We start from the raw sequence: 14,053 nt of genomic DNA, 5'->3' as shown, positions 1-14,053 counted from the left end.
TAACTAATTACAACTCATTCTTATCTCTTTAGCTAAGGGATAAATTCCTCAATCAAAGGAATAACTATTGCACGTCCTCACATAGACTTCATGTTTGATTTTCCTTAACTAATTAACTCAAGATGAATTAATTAATTATTTTACAAACAGCTGCTAAGATCAAATTCGAATTTTAATTCACAATTTTAGTTGAGGGACCAACTAAAATTGGAATGTATCCTGAAATGCTATTTATAGCAATGCTATTTTTAGCACTTCTATATTTAGCATTTCTTGTTGCTATTTTCAACACTCCTTCTCAACAAGAAAGGGATTATCAGTCACCCCAATCCTGTCTCTGTGGAACTCAAACTTGCATTTTGGCAATGCCTTAGTCAAAATATCTGCATCCCACTCCTCGGTCGAAACATACAGCAACAACATGATCCTCTTCACCACACAGTCTCGAAGATGATAGTAACATATATCAATGTGCTTGGACTTGTCATGAAACACTAGATCATCAGGGAGTTTGATACATATATCGCAATAGATCACAGTTAGATCCATCATTGGACCAAACAATCCCACTAGAATCTTCTACATCCAAATGGCCTCACATGTTTCTTGACTGGCAACCATGTATTCAGCCTCTGCCGAGCTAAGTGCAACTGACCTTTGTTTCCTACTATACCACGAAACTGTAGCTGAACCAAGGTTGAACATTCCTCCAGAAGTGCTCTTCTGGTTTGATGTACTCCCTACCCAATCAACATCTGTGAAGCCCTGAAGCTTCACTCCCTCTGTCTGTCTGTACCACAATCCATGCTGAGATGTGCCTTTGAGGTACATCTCAGCACATGCTTGGTTTCCTTCCAAAACAGCTTGGTAGGTTGAACCATAGCTTGACTCGGCTAGTTCACCACAAACCACAAATCTGGTCGTGTGTTCACTAGATACATTAGTGAACCCACAAGCTGTCGATAAAGAGTAGCAGCTGCTACCTCACCTGAAGTAGCATCCTCCTTCCTCCAGTTACTAGTTAAAGGAGTCTGCATGGGCTTGCACTTCTCCATGTGGAATCACTTGAGTATCTCATTGGCATACTTGCCTTGAGACACAAATACTTCCCCATCCTTCTGCTACACTTCCATGCCTAGAAAGTAGTGCATGAGGCCCATGTCTTTCATCTCAAACTCTCTTGCAAGGTCCTCCTTGCAAGACTTGATCAACTGATCATCACCTGTCAAAATCAGATCATCAACATAAAGTACAATGATCAATGGCTTACCTTCTACCATGATGTGGTAAAGATTCGTCGCTACTTCACTCTTATTGAAGCCCAACCCAGTGAAATAGCTGTCGATCTTGGTGTACCAAGCACGGGGTGCTTACTTAAACCCATATAATGCTTGCTTGAGTCAGCACACATGTGACTTACGATCGAAGTTCTCAAATCCTTTGGGCTACTCAATGTACACATATTCCTCAATCTTCCCATTGAGGAATGCAGTCTTCACATCCATCTGATGGATCTTCCGACCCATCTGAGCTGATAGTGCCAACATTGATCTGATAGATGAGTACCTTGGTACAAGAGAAAATGTCTCATCGTAGTTGATCCCCTCGACCTATGAGAAACCATGGGCAACAAACCTTGCCTTATGTTTCTCAACACTGCCATCACTTGCCTTCTTTACCTTGTAAAGCCATCGGGAACTCACCACTGACTTGTCCGCTGGTCTTGGGAAAACATCCCACACACTGTTCCGAATGATATAGTCATACTCCTCTACCATAGCAGCAACCCAGACTGGTTTCTGCATTTCTTCCTCAATATAAGAAGGTTTGATTGCTACACACTCCCCAATCAGGGCCATGTAACCAGTGTACCGCTCAGGTGATCTCCTCTATCTGCGATGAGAGGATCATTGTACCACATTCTCTCGTGCATCTAGCATCAACCTGTCAGCTTCCCTTGAGCATTTCCGCCCATCTCTGGAAGACTCTACATGAGTGGATGTCTCCACTGCCAGATCCTCTACATGTGGCTGCTCCGCATCAATATGAGGCTCCTCCTCCTTTGGAACCAAACGTTCCTCCTTTTCATGCAACTTGAGCTCCCTCTGAAGTGATGCTTGCATGGATTTCTGCTCATCGAACTTCAGATCTCTATGCACCACTATCTTCTGATTGGTAGGCAGGAACACCCGATAGTTGTGGGTTGCATCAGTGTACCCCACAGGTGTCCCCAACTCAGCTGTTGGATCTAGCTTCTTGCTGGAATCTTTGGTCACATGGAAATAAACCAATGATACAAAGATCTTGAAGTGACTAACATCTGGTCGCTTCCCAGAAAAGGCCTACATTGGTGTCTTCATCCCCTGTATATGGTGCGGACTTCTATTCTGCAATACACTATTGTATCGCATGCCTCAACCCACAAATGAAGTGGTAGGCTTTGGTCATGTAACATTGCTCGAGTTTCTCCCGCAATAGATCAGTTCTTCCTTTCACCCACCCCATTCTGCTGTGGGTTATGGGGTGTCGTCAACTCCCGTTTAATTCCTTCTGTTACACAAAAGTCCTTAAATTGTTGGGAGACATACTCTCTACCCTTATCGCTTCACAAGGATCTTATTTCTATCCAGATTTTTTCTCTACCAAGGCTTTGAACTCACAAAACCTCAAAAAGGTCTGATCCTTATTTTTCATAAAGTAGATCCAACATCTACGAGAAAAATCATCATTAAAAATAACATAGTACCTTTCTTTAGTGGTGGAGGCTATAGAGAATGGTCCACATAAATCTGTGTGAACTTGCTCCAGGATTGTTCCGGCTCTACTGTCTCGATCCTAAAAGGAATATTTCGCATACTTACCCAAGGTGCAACCTTTGCATGTATCCACTTGCTCCAATTTTCCCTTGGGTAGTCTAGTAGAAATTTTCTACATGATCTTCAAGGCCCCGTGGTGCAAGTGGCCCAATCTTCTATGCCACATCTCGCCAACATATTGGCTCTGCACCACCTTTGCTTTGGAACTCAATGCAGCACAGTCGTCTACCCCCAGCTTGTAGAGATTCTTTACTCGAATTCCAATTTGCTTGGTCTGTCTAGTGCTGATATGCCTCAGGAATACCTTTCCTTTATTAAAGACTACATCATAGCTTTTATCTTCTAGCATAGCAACGGACACAAGATTCTTCTTTAGACCCGGTACATACTTTACACTAGTGACGGTGAGAGGAGCTTCATGCTCCCTCTGAAACACAACTGTACCTTCACCTAAAACACAATACTTTCCATCATCACACATCTCAATGCGCATCTGGAGATCCTTCTCCTCCAAGGCACTGAATAGATTCTTGTCACCTGACATGTGGAATGAAGCTCCACTGTCTAGGTACCAAACACATCCCACCATGTATGAAACCATGCATGCGATGAGAGAGAAATCCAACTCAAACTATGAGGCCAGTGCCTCACCATCTGATCCCTTCGAGAATCCTTTCTTGGATTTCTTTTGTGGACAATTCATAGCATAATGGCCCACCTCATGACAATGAAAGCATCGCACTTTTGATTTGTCAAACTTCTTCCCACCATGGGAAGAACTCGATTTGGGATGGGACACCTTCCCTTTCCCTTTCCTAGCTTTACTCGCTAAAGCTATATTTTCTTCATCATCTTGTTTTGATGAAGATCCATCTCTGGTGCTTCTTCTTATCTCCTCCTGCATCAGATCTGACAAAAGTCGTTTGCAATTTGGTAGTTTCTATCTTCCATTTACCGAGTCTTGGTAGCTATGCTAGCTCTTAGGAAGACCGAGGAGAGCAAGACTCACCATGTCATTGTCGACTGTCGTGATCCCTACACTTCCAAGCTCATCCCTGCAGGTGGTGAGATTGGTCAGGTATGTTGAGATCGTGTCTACCTTTTCACACTTGATTTTCTGAAGCTTGTCTTTCAGCACCAGCTTTTTCTAATCGTTGTTCTTCTGATATAGATCCTTCAATGTTTTCCACATGGAATACGGTGTCTGCTTCCCATGGAGGCCCGAGACAATGTGGTCTCAAACTCCCTCCAGGAGGATTCTCCTTTCTCTAACCACACATTTCTTCTATTCCACCAATTCTTGGGCATTAGTTGTTGTGGGCTTGGGGACTTCTTGATCAATGAATTCCTTCAAACTGTTTTCCTCTAATACCACTTCCATGTGATCCTTCCAGGCTATATAATTCGAGCTACCATTAAGGTCATACTCGAGTCTCAAACCGTTGAACGCCATTGGTGAAATTGAGATGTGATAAGAACTTGATTTCTATAATCAGGAACTTGAAACTTAGAACTTCTCCCTTCTTATATATTGTTCTTTGCTTTGATCACCTATGCTCCGATACCATGTAGAAATTCCCACTGTAGATCACCTAATAATGTAATATACTAAAGTAAAATACTAGATCTACTTCTACAACAATCTTTGTGGAAGCTTAATCAATTTTAGCAAGATCAAATAGAACTCATATAACAGAGAATGAGAAATCCTACACATGAAACACAGAAGAATACTCTGGGAAAGCCTCGGTTAAAAACCCCAATTTCTGCATTATCATACAAGTGTAAGTAGTCTGGATTACACAAAGCCTTAGCTCCGAAGCTATCCAACTCTCAGTACAATCCCTCAATACAACTCACAGACTGAATAGACACAACATATGCATTCCCTCAATCCTCCAAGCCTCCTATTTCCTTGCACAGTTTTTCTTGGGGTTCAATGATTCCACCTGTGTGAAGTCTGGCCTCATACAACTCACTGAACTCAAAGATAACTGCACAATCCTTAAGGAATGAATTCCTTTTGCATGCAATAGATATTCACAATGGAATATTCCTGCAACTGATAGTACACTGTCCCACCATTTGATCTCAACTGGGTCTCTGATAGAACTAACATGCATGCATGCATTAACTAACTGAACTCACAATCAGTTCCTCCAACTATTGGAATTAATCTAACTGCACTTAAATCAGTTAACTGAGCTAACTAATTACAACTCAAGATTACAACTCATCCTTATCACTTTAACTAAGGGATAAATTCCTCAATCAAAGGAATAATTGTTGCGTGTCCTCACATAGACTTCGTGTTTGATTTTCCTCAACTAATTAACTCAAGATGAATTAATTAATTATTTTACAAACAACTGCTAAGATCAAATTCGAATTTTAATTCACAATTTTAGTTCACGAACTAACTAAAATTGGAATGTATCCCGAAATGCTATTTATAGAAATTCTATTTTTAACGCTTTTATATTTAGCATTTCTTGTTGCTATTTTCAACATATTGCACTCATAATAAACATATTAACTTAGTTTCATTAAAAAAATTGATTTCTCTTTAGACATATCATTGAATCTTATGAGCATTTTTCCTAGGTATTGAGATCATGTTCTTATAGAATCATTCTGACATTCTGTTTTTCATAAGATCAAATTCTTGGACTTCTTCTATATATTTTTCCTATGGAATCACCCTTTTGAAAGAAATATCTCTTCCTTTAAGCTAATCTTTACTTTCTTTGAGCCTACCAAACACCATTATTTCTTACTCTCCTCTCATGAGCTAACCTAAATTCCTTCTCCTTTTCCCTTTTAACCATCACAACTTTCGAAATTTGTTCAACTTTAAGTCCTCCAATGATCTTAACATAACAATCGATCATATTCTTTTATTGGCTTTACATGTTTTCTTCCTCAGTAGCTCCTCAACTTTTCACTTTGTTGTCATATGCCTAACTTCTTGTCTTCCTACACAAAAACGTTTATGTTTCCCACATACACAGTTATTTTATGCCTACTTTATCTATTCTTTCCCTTCTTGCCATTATTCCTACTTCGCTTCTACACACTCAATACCTATAAAATCTATATTTTCACGTACATATCGGTAAGCCTACATAAATATGAATATATCAATAATCACCTATATGTGAATCACTTATATGTGTCTATCATGGGGATAAAGAAAAACAACATTATCAATACAAATTATTTGTGTTTTTCATATTGGCCATGCATTAGATTTGTTATTGTGTGTTTATTAATATGTTTTCATTCACAAAAATGTGTGTTTTACGTGTCTCAACTCATTTTGCATATGCATGATTGGGTTATTTCATAGTTTTGTAATAATGTTATCATCCATATACACAATTGCATGGATACTCTACTCATGTTAGCATTTATATTCCTCTTTAATGCAATTTTTTTTCCTTAGTCACATATAACTATCAAGGATATGGAGAACATTGTTTTTTACCAAACATGGGTGGCTCATGTTAATTTTCAATGTAATTAAATTAATAAAATTATTTGTATTTTAGGAATCATGTGTGACTCATGGATTTCGTTTGAATAATTAATTAAATTCACCTTAATTAATTAGTTTGACATTTTATATGTGAGATTCATGGTTTTTTTAAGTATCATTATTTATATTAAAATCTCATTAATAAACACTATATTGACCAAAAACCACTTCTTTTAAAATTAAGATATATTCCATATTTCAAATATAATATCAATACATTATATTTGATTTCTAAATCCAAAAAAAATAAAAAATTAAGCTTTAGAATTATTTCATAAATATATTTACTTTTATTTTATTACTAAAAGGTACATCCTTCCTACTCAAATGAAGTTTTTAGAAAAACATACATTGTCTATCAACTTTGCACTTGGTTGCAATGTACCTAACTTCATGTCCTCCTACAAAACAATTGTTGACCCTATCGCCGCGGCAATTGCTTGACTGCACTGGCCAAGGAAACGATCACAACGGAGGGAACATTATCGATGCCTTCAACTATATCAAAAAAAGAGGGTGAGGGATAACTGAAGAATTTTACTATACTTACAAGGCTGAGAGGAAAAAAAGTTGTGTTGCTCACAAAAATATTGGGAGGAAAAAAAGTTGTGTTTCTCACAAAAATATTGGATAATAAAAAACTCTTGGGGAACCACATGGGGAGAAAATGAATACATGAGAATTAAACGAGACGTTAACACACCAGGAGGAAAATGCAGTATTGCCTTGATGGGCATATACCCATACAATTAATGCATTGGCATTGAATTAGATGTTGATCACATTATCAAATAATGATAGCAATTGGCTTGACAAAAGTTTGGCAAATTACTATACAATAGTGTGAAAATTTACCCTTTATTTTATTAAGCATAGGTAAAATAAATTCTTAATTTATTTTGTAGAAGTTTAATACTTCACTTATATTATTGTATTGCATTGTTGGTAATATATTAAAATAATTTTAATTAGAAATTTTGTTGTGTTTTTGTAAATTTTAAATGGAAGTATGAAAAGAATAAAATGATGAAAAATATTTATGTGAGTTCTAAATTTAGATTTATGTTCAAAAACAAATTAATTTAGCTATATATTTCATTTATGTATTTTTTTGTTATTTTGTTTTATTTTCAATTCATATATATATATATATATAATTTTATGACAAATAACTTGCCACTGCCCTTAGAGGTGCTCTATAGTATAGGGGTAGATCTCAAGTAAATGTAAATTGAACAACATGTAATGTTTAACATTTAACATTTGGGTCTAATTATTATTATGTATAAACAAAATATAGATTTAAAATATGAAGAGGTTTGCAAACACTCAAAAAAAAGGTATGGTAAATACATAAGAATATATCAAATAGGATAAGAAATCAACATCTAATTGTCCCTAAAGGGGCTCTACAACCTAGTATGGGTGTAGATCTCACATAAAAACGTAAATGTAAATGTAGATGTAAATGTAATGTTTAACATTTAACATTTGTAATCTAATGTCTCCCCTATTTAAAAATCAATCTAATTGTTAGTATGTATAAACACAATATAAATTAAAAATATAAAGAGGTTTACGAACTCTAAAAAAAGATGTATGGTAAATAAATAAAATATAAATAAACTAGATGTATGGTAAATAAATAAAACCTTCTTTTATATTTACTGCACAGGTATGGTAAATAAATAAAAGTATAAATAAACTAGAGGTATGGTAAATAAATAAAACCTCCATTATATTTTATATTTACAAAAACTCAAAAAATATGTTTTATTTAGGTGAACCCTATGGGCCAAATACCATATTTATAAAAGAGGTATGGTAAATAAATAAATATAAAAAAGGTATAAAGAGGCATAATAAATAAATAACAAAATAAATTAACAAGAGGTATGGTAAATAAATAAAATGTCTTTATATTTACTAACGATCAAAGAATACGTTTTATTGAGGTGACGTCTATGGCCAAATACCATGGGCCAAATTATTATTGATGATGATGATGATGATGGTTAACATCCACTGAGACCAACTTTGGTCTATCAGACCTAAAGACACAAACTATTTAGTTTGATTTAAGATTTTATTCCTATGCTCAAAAAGCTTGGAGAGAATCCTCCCAAGCTCACTATAATTTTGACATCGTAAAAGCCTAGGAAGGTCAGTGTTGCGACAAAGATTATGAAACTGGGATCTAATGTGGTTGTACGCAGGGAACTCTAAGAGGAAGTGGTTTTCATCCTCAATGTTCCTATTCTCACAGAGATGGCAAATCCTTTTCATCCATGGTGTTTTAGGAACTGCCCAACCACCTGTTTCACTATGGAGCTCATGAAAAAACATTATTAACCCTGATATTAATATTAATATATATATATATATATATATATATATATATATATATATATATATATATATATATATATATATATATATATATTATTAAATCTAATATTCATATTAATATATTATAATAGTAATATTATTAAATTTAATAGCTTTGGATTAATGCAATATTAAATTTGTTATAGTATAATATATATTAAAATATCATGATATATATTAACTCTAGATACACATGGGAGGGAAGAACAAAGACATAGAGTGAGAGAGGTGGAGAGATAGGGGGAGTGACAAGGGAGAGATGGAGATAAATTGAAGGATATGGGAGAGGAGAAATCAAGAGCAAGATGAGTGAAAGATGTAGAGAAGGATAAGAGAGGGAGACACAAAGATGGATGGGGAGAGAGAGAATGAGAGAGGGAGGGAGATAGTGAGAGGATTGAAGAGTGGAGAGAGAGAGAGAGATAGAGAGAGACGGGGGAAGAGAGAGGAAGGTAGGAGAGAAAGGGAGAGAGAGGAAGGATTAGAGAGAGGAATTGCAAGAGAGGAGGAGAGAGGGAGGGAAGAAGAAATACATAGAGAGTGAGAAGTGGTGAGAGAGGGAGTGACAAGGGAGAGATGGAGAGAGAGAGAGTATGCTTAGGGGTGAGATAAAGAGACAAAGAAAGAGAGATATAGAGAAGGTGGGCAGAGAAGGAGAGAGGGATGGATATAGTAACATAGTTGGAGAGAGAGAGAGAGAGAGAGAGAGAGAGAGTGATGGGGGAAGAGATAGGATTCGAGGGAGGAAAGAGAGAGAGAGAGAGGGAGGATTGGAGAGAGATATATATAGAGAGAGAGAGAGAGAGAGAGAGAGAGAAAGATAATGAGAGACAAGACTTGAGAGAGGAGGAGAGTCATGGGGGAAGAGAGAGGATTGGAGGGAAAAGAGAGAGTGATGGGGGAAGAGAGAGGGAGGTAGGAGAGAAAGGGAGAGAGAGGATGTATGAGAGAGTGGACTTGAGAGAGAGGAGGAGAGAGGGAGGGAAGAATAAATACATAGAGAGTGAGAAGTTGAGAGAGAGAGGGAGTGACAAGGGAGAGATGGAGAAATAGTGTGTATCTTTGGAGGTGAGAGAAAGAGACAAAGAAGGAGAGGTGGAGCGAATGGGGGAGAGGAGGAGAGAGGAGAGAGGGAAGGATATAGTAACAGAGTTGAAGGGTGAAGAGAGAGAAAGAGATAGAGAGAGAGAGAGGATGTGAGAGAGTGGAGAGAGGGAGGGAGAGCGAGATGGATTTGGAGGGGGAGAGAGGGAGGTAAGAATAAAGAAATACAAAGATAAAGTTGGAGAGAGAGAGATGGAGTGATAAGAAAAATGCATAGAAAGGGAGAGAGGACAACAAGAGGGAAGAGAGGTAGAACTGGGGGAGAGGGAGAGAAGGGGAAGAGAGAGAGAGAGAGAGGGAGGGAGAGGAGGAGGGAGGGATAGATATATAGATTGCAGAAAGAGCATTTATTTTTTGGGGGTGATATAGAGAGACAAAGGGATATAGAGATATATATGGAAAGTGAAGAGAGGGAAGCAGAGAGAGATGGAGAGAGAGAGGGAGGGACAAAATGATTGATAGATATGGAGTGAGAGACCATGTGTGTTGGGGGGGTTGAGATAGAGAGACAAAGAAGGATAGATGGAGGAATCTCTCTCTCTCTCTCTCTCTCTATATATATATATATATATATATAGAGAGAGAGAGAGAGAGAGAGAGAGAGAGAGAGAAAGAGAGAGAGAGAGGGGGAAGAGAGGGAAGAATATTTATTGCACTACATGCATTGATTTTAGTTTATATGGTGATTTCTAGTCCTATTTCATTGCTTGCACTAAATGCATTGATTTCAATGTAAATTATTTCTAATCCTATTTGATTGCTTTGAATAAATGCATTGATTTCAGTGTAGATGGTGATTTCTAATCCTATTTGATTGCTTACACTCAATGCATTGATTTCAATGTAGATGTTGATTTCTAATAATATTTGATTGCTTGCACTAGATACATTGATTTCAATGTAGACGATTTCTATTTCTATTTTATTGCTTGCACTAAATCCATTGATTTTAGTGTAGATGGTGATTTCTAATCCTATTTCATTGCTTTCACTATATGCATTGATTTTAGTCTAGATGTTGATTTATAATCCTATTTTGTTACTTGCACTATATGCATATTTTTCAGTGTAGATGTTGGTTTATAAACCTATTTTTTGACTTGCACAAGATGCATTGATTTGAGTGTAAATGTTGATTTCTAATCATATTTGATTGCTTGTATTACATGCATTGACTTCACTGTAAATGTTGTTTTCTAATCTTATTTATTTTCTTGCATTAGATGCATTGATTTCAGTGTAGATGTTGATTTATGATTTGATGTAATTGGATGTATGATGGTACATTAATTTTAAACTGATTGGATTAATATTGTGCATTTATTTCAGTGTAAGCATAAAATATTATTGACGATGTACATTGATTTTTGTGTTATAGTAATTCGACCTATTAATATTCAAGAGAAAGAGAGACAAGGTATGATGTTTACTATAATATCTCGAGCTAAAGATTTAAATGGTTTATGATTTAACCTGTCGTTTTTCATATAATCGATATGAAAAGACGACAAAAGTAACAAGGGTGACAATAAAAATAGTAGAAGAAAATAGTTTGAGATTAATCACCTATTTGTAATTTACTATATTCTTATTATTCACATTTTCTATCATTCGACGCTATTACTATGTCACTTTACATTCAAAATTTTAATTTCATCATTTTTCTTCATTAAAGTTATTCACAATATTTATCATCTCAACAAACTAAGGTAACTAAGAAAATGACCAGATTAATCTCAGACATATTTAGCATATTTAAAATATTATATTAATATTAGATGACTTTACATATTATTGATAAAATCAATCATCTATTTGTTAGATTTTCTTTGGCCTCACATGACTGAAACCAACCTAGATTCATGTTAACTCCGGATCTATCAAGCACCAAGAGGGATAAAATCTCTCGAGGTGAAAACCTTTCCTCAAGTTTTGCACTCAAAAAAGAGTTTTGCACCTCAAGAGATTAGATTCTTCTTGTTTCTTGTTATATAACAAGCCTATGGGCCAAATACCATGGACCAAATTACTATTAATACCATGCAAAAGAACATTATTAACCCTAATATTATTATTATTAAATTTAATGACTTTGCATTAAAATAATATTAAATTTGTTATTCTACATATATATATATATATATATATAAACTCTAGATATATATGGGAGGTAAGAACAAAGACATATTGTGATAGAGGTGGAGAAATAGGGGGACTCACAAGGGAGAGATGGAGATAAATTGAAGGAGAGGGGAGAAAAGGAATGAAGAGAGAGAGGGGGGGAGAAGAGTGAGAGAGGTAGAGAAGGGTAAGAGAGGGAGAGGGAGACTTAAAGATGGAGGTAGGAGAGATAAGGAGGGAGGGAGAAGGAGAGAGGGAGGGAGATAGTGAAAGGATTAGAGGGAAGAGGGATATGAGGGAAGAGAGAGGGAAGTAGAAGAAAGGGAGAGAGATGAAGGATGAGAGAGAAGACTTCAGAGAGAGGAGGGGAGAGGGAGGGGTAGAGAGATGGATTTGGAGGGGGAGAGAGGGAGGGTAGAAGAAATACATAAAGAGTGATAAATAGAGAGGGAGGGTAGAAGAAATACATAAAGAGTGATAAATGGAGAGAGGACTGACAAGGGAGAGATGGAGAGAGAGTGTCTATGTTTAGGGTTGAGATAAAGAGAAATAGAAGGAGAGATGGATACAAGGGGGGAGAGAAGGAGAGAGAAAGGGAAAGGAAGGGATATAGTAATATAGTTGGATAGAGAGAGAGAGAGAGCAAGGGGAAAATTGGTGGAGGCAAGAGAGGAAGGGAGAGAGAGGAAATATGAGATAGAGGACTTGAGAAGGGAGAGGATTGTAGGGGACAGAGAGAGAGAGGGAGAAATAGAGAGAGAGATATGGGGCAAGAGAGAGGGAGGCAGGAGAGAAAGATAGAGAGATGAAGGACGAGAGAGAGGACTTGAGAGAGAGGAGGAGAGGGGGAGGGATAGAGAGACGAAGTTAGAGGGGGGAAGAGGGATGGTAGAACAAATAGATAGTGAGTGAGAAGTGTAGAGAGAGATGGAGTGAAAAGGGAGATATGGAGAGAGAATGTGCATGTTTGGGGGTCAGATAAAGAGGAAAAGAAGGTGAGATGGAGAGAAGGGGAGCAAAAGAGAGAGAGATAGGCATATAGTAATGGAGTTGGAAGGTGAAGAGAGAGAGAGAGAGGTGGGAGAGAAAGGGAGAGAGAGGAAGGAAGAGAGAGAGGATGTGAGAGAGTGAAGAGAGGTAGGTAAAGAGAGATGGAGATGGAGGGGGAGAGAGATGGTGATCCAGTATTTCTTCGTCTACCGAAATTATCAAAGATCTTTTATTTATATGATGTTGTTAGAATTTAATTTAAAAGAGAATAAAATAATACATGTGCATGCTTAAACAAGAGGAAACATGACAATGATAAACAAATCAAGAACACAATACATTTGATAACAAAGTTCACCTAGTATGGGCTACGTCTCTGGGCCCGGTGTCAAGATAGTGGAGACATCTTCATATAATGCTAGAAAAGGTGATGATGTAAATGGAATATTCTTTTTCATAACAAGTTCATATGCCTTCAACAATAGTGGCTTGTCTCTCCATGAGATGTTCTCCCTACAGGAACTCTCACTCAAAATGGGCTTCCTTCAACATGACAAACTAAAAAGATCTCATATAATGTGGCAATGAGTTTCCCCTCAACATAGTTATAGAGGGATCCCAACAACAATACATAGCATGACAAGCTAATGACATCTCACATAATGTGGCAATAATGATCCCTTGACATAGTATCAAACAGGGATCTCAAGAATAATACATCATCTCAACAATAATGAGAGGAAACATAACATGACTCCTTCATGTACCTTCACTTTTGAAGTTGGCCAAAAAATGAAAAACTCAGTTACAGACACTGACTACACCAATAAATTTATGGTGTCAAGTAGTGTAAAATCGACTATCCATTCATCAATTTTTAACACTGCAAAATATGGGCCTTGAGGAATCTTTTAAATTCCCCACGATTCTCTAAAGATTTTTCTCCATGCACTGACTGGAGAGATTGCCTTGAAGTGTAAAATCTGATCTCACCATTGCAATCCTTGCGGAATTTTGAGACTTTTGAGTATAAGGTTGGCTACATTCTTACTCTGACGAATTTCAGCCTCCAAGGGAATCTAAAGATTCCTCAAGA

Source organism: Pinus tabuliformis, chromosome 3_2, assembly GCF_031772625.1.
Source record: "Pinus tabuliformis cultivar Carrire ecotype Pingquan chromosome 3_2, CPIR1, whole genome shotgun sequence".
Lineage (NCBI taxonomy): Eukaryota > Viridiplantae > Streptophyta > Pinopsida > Pinales > Pinaceae > Pinus > Pinus tabuliformis.
This window is presented reverse-complemented; position numbering follows the sequence as displayed.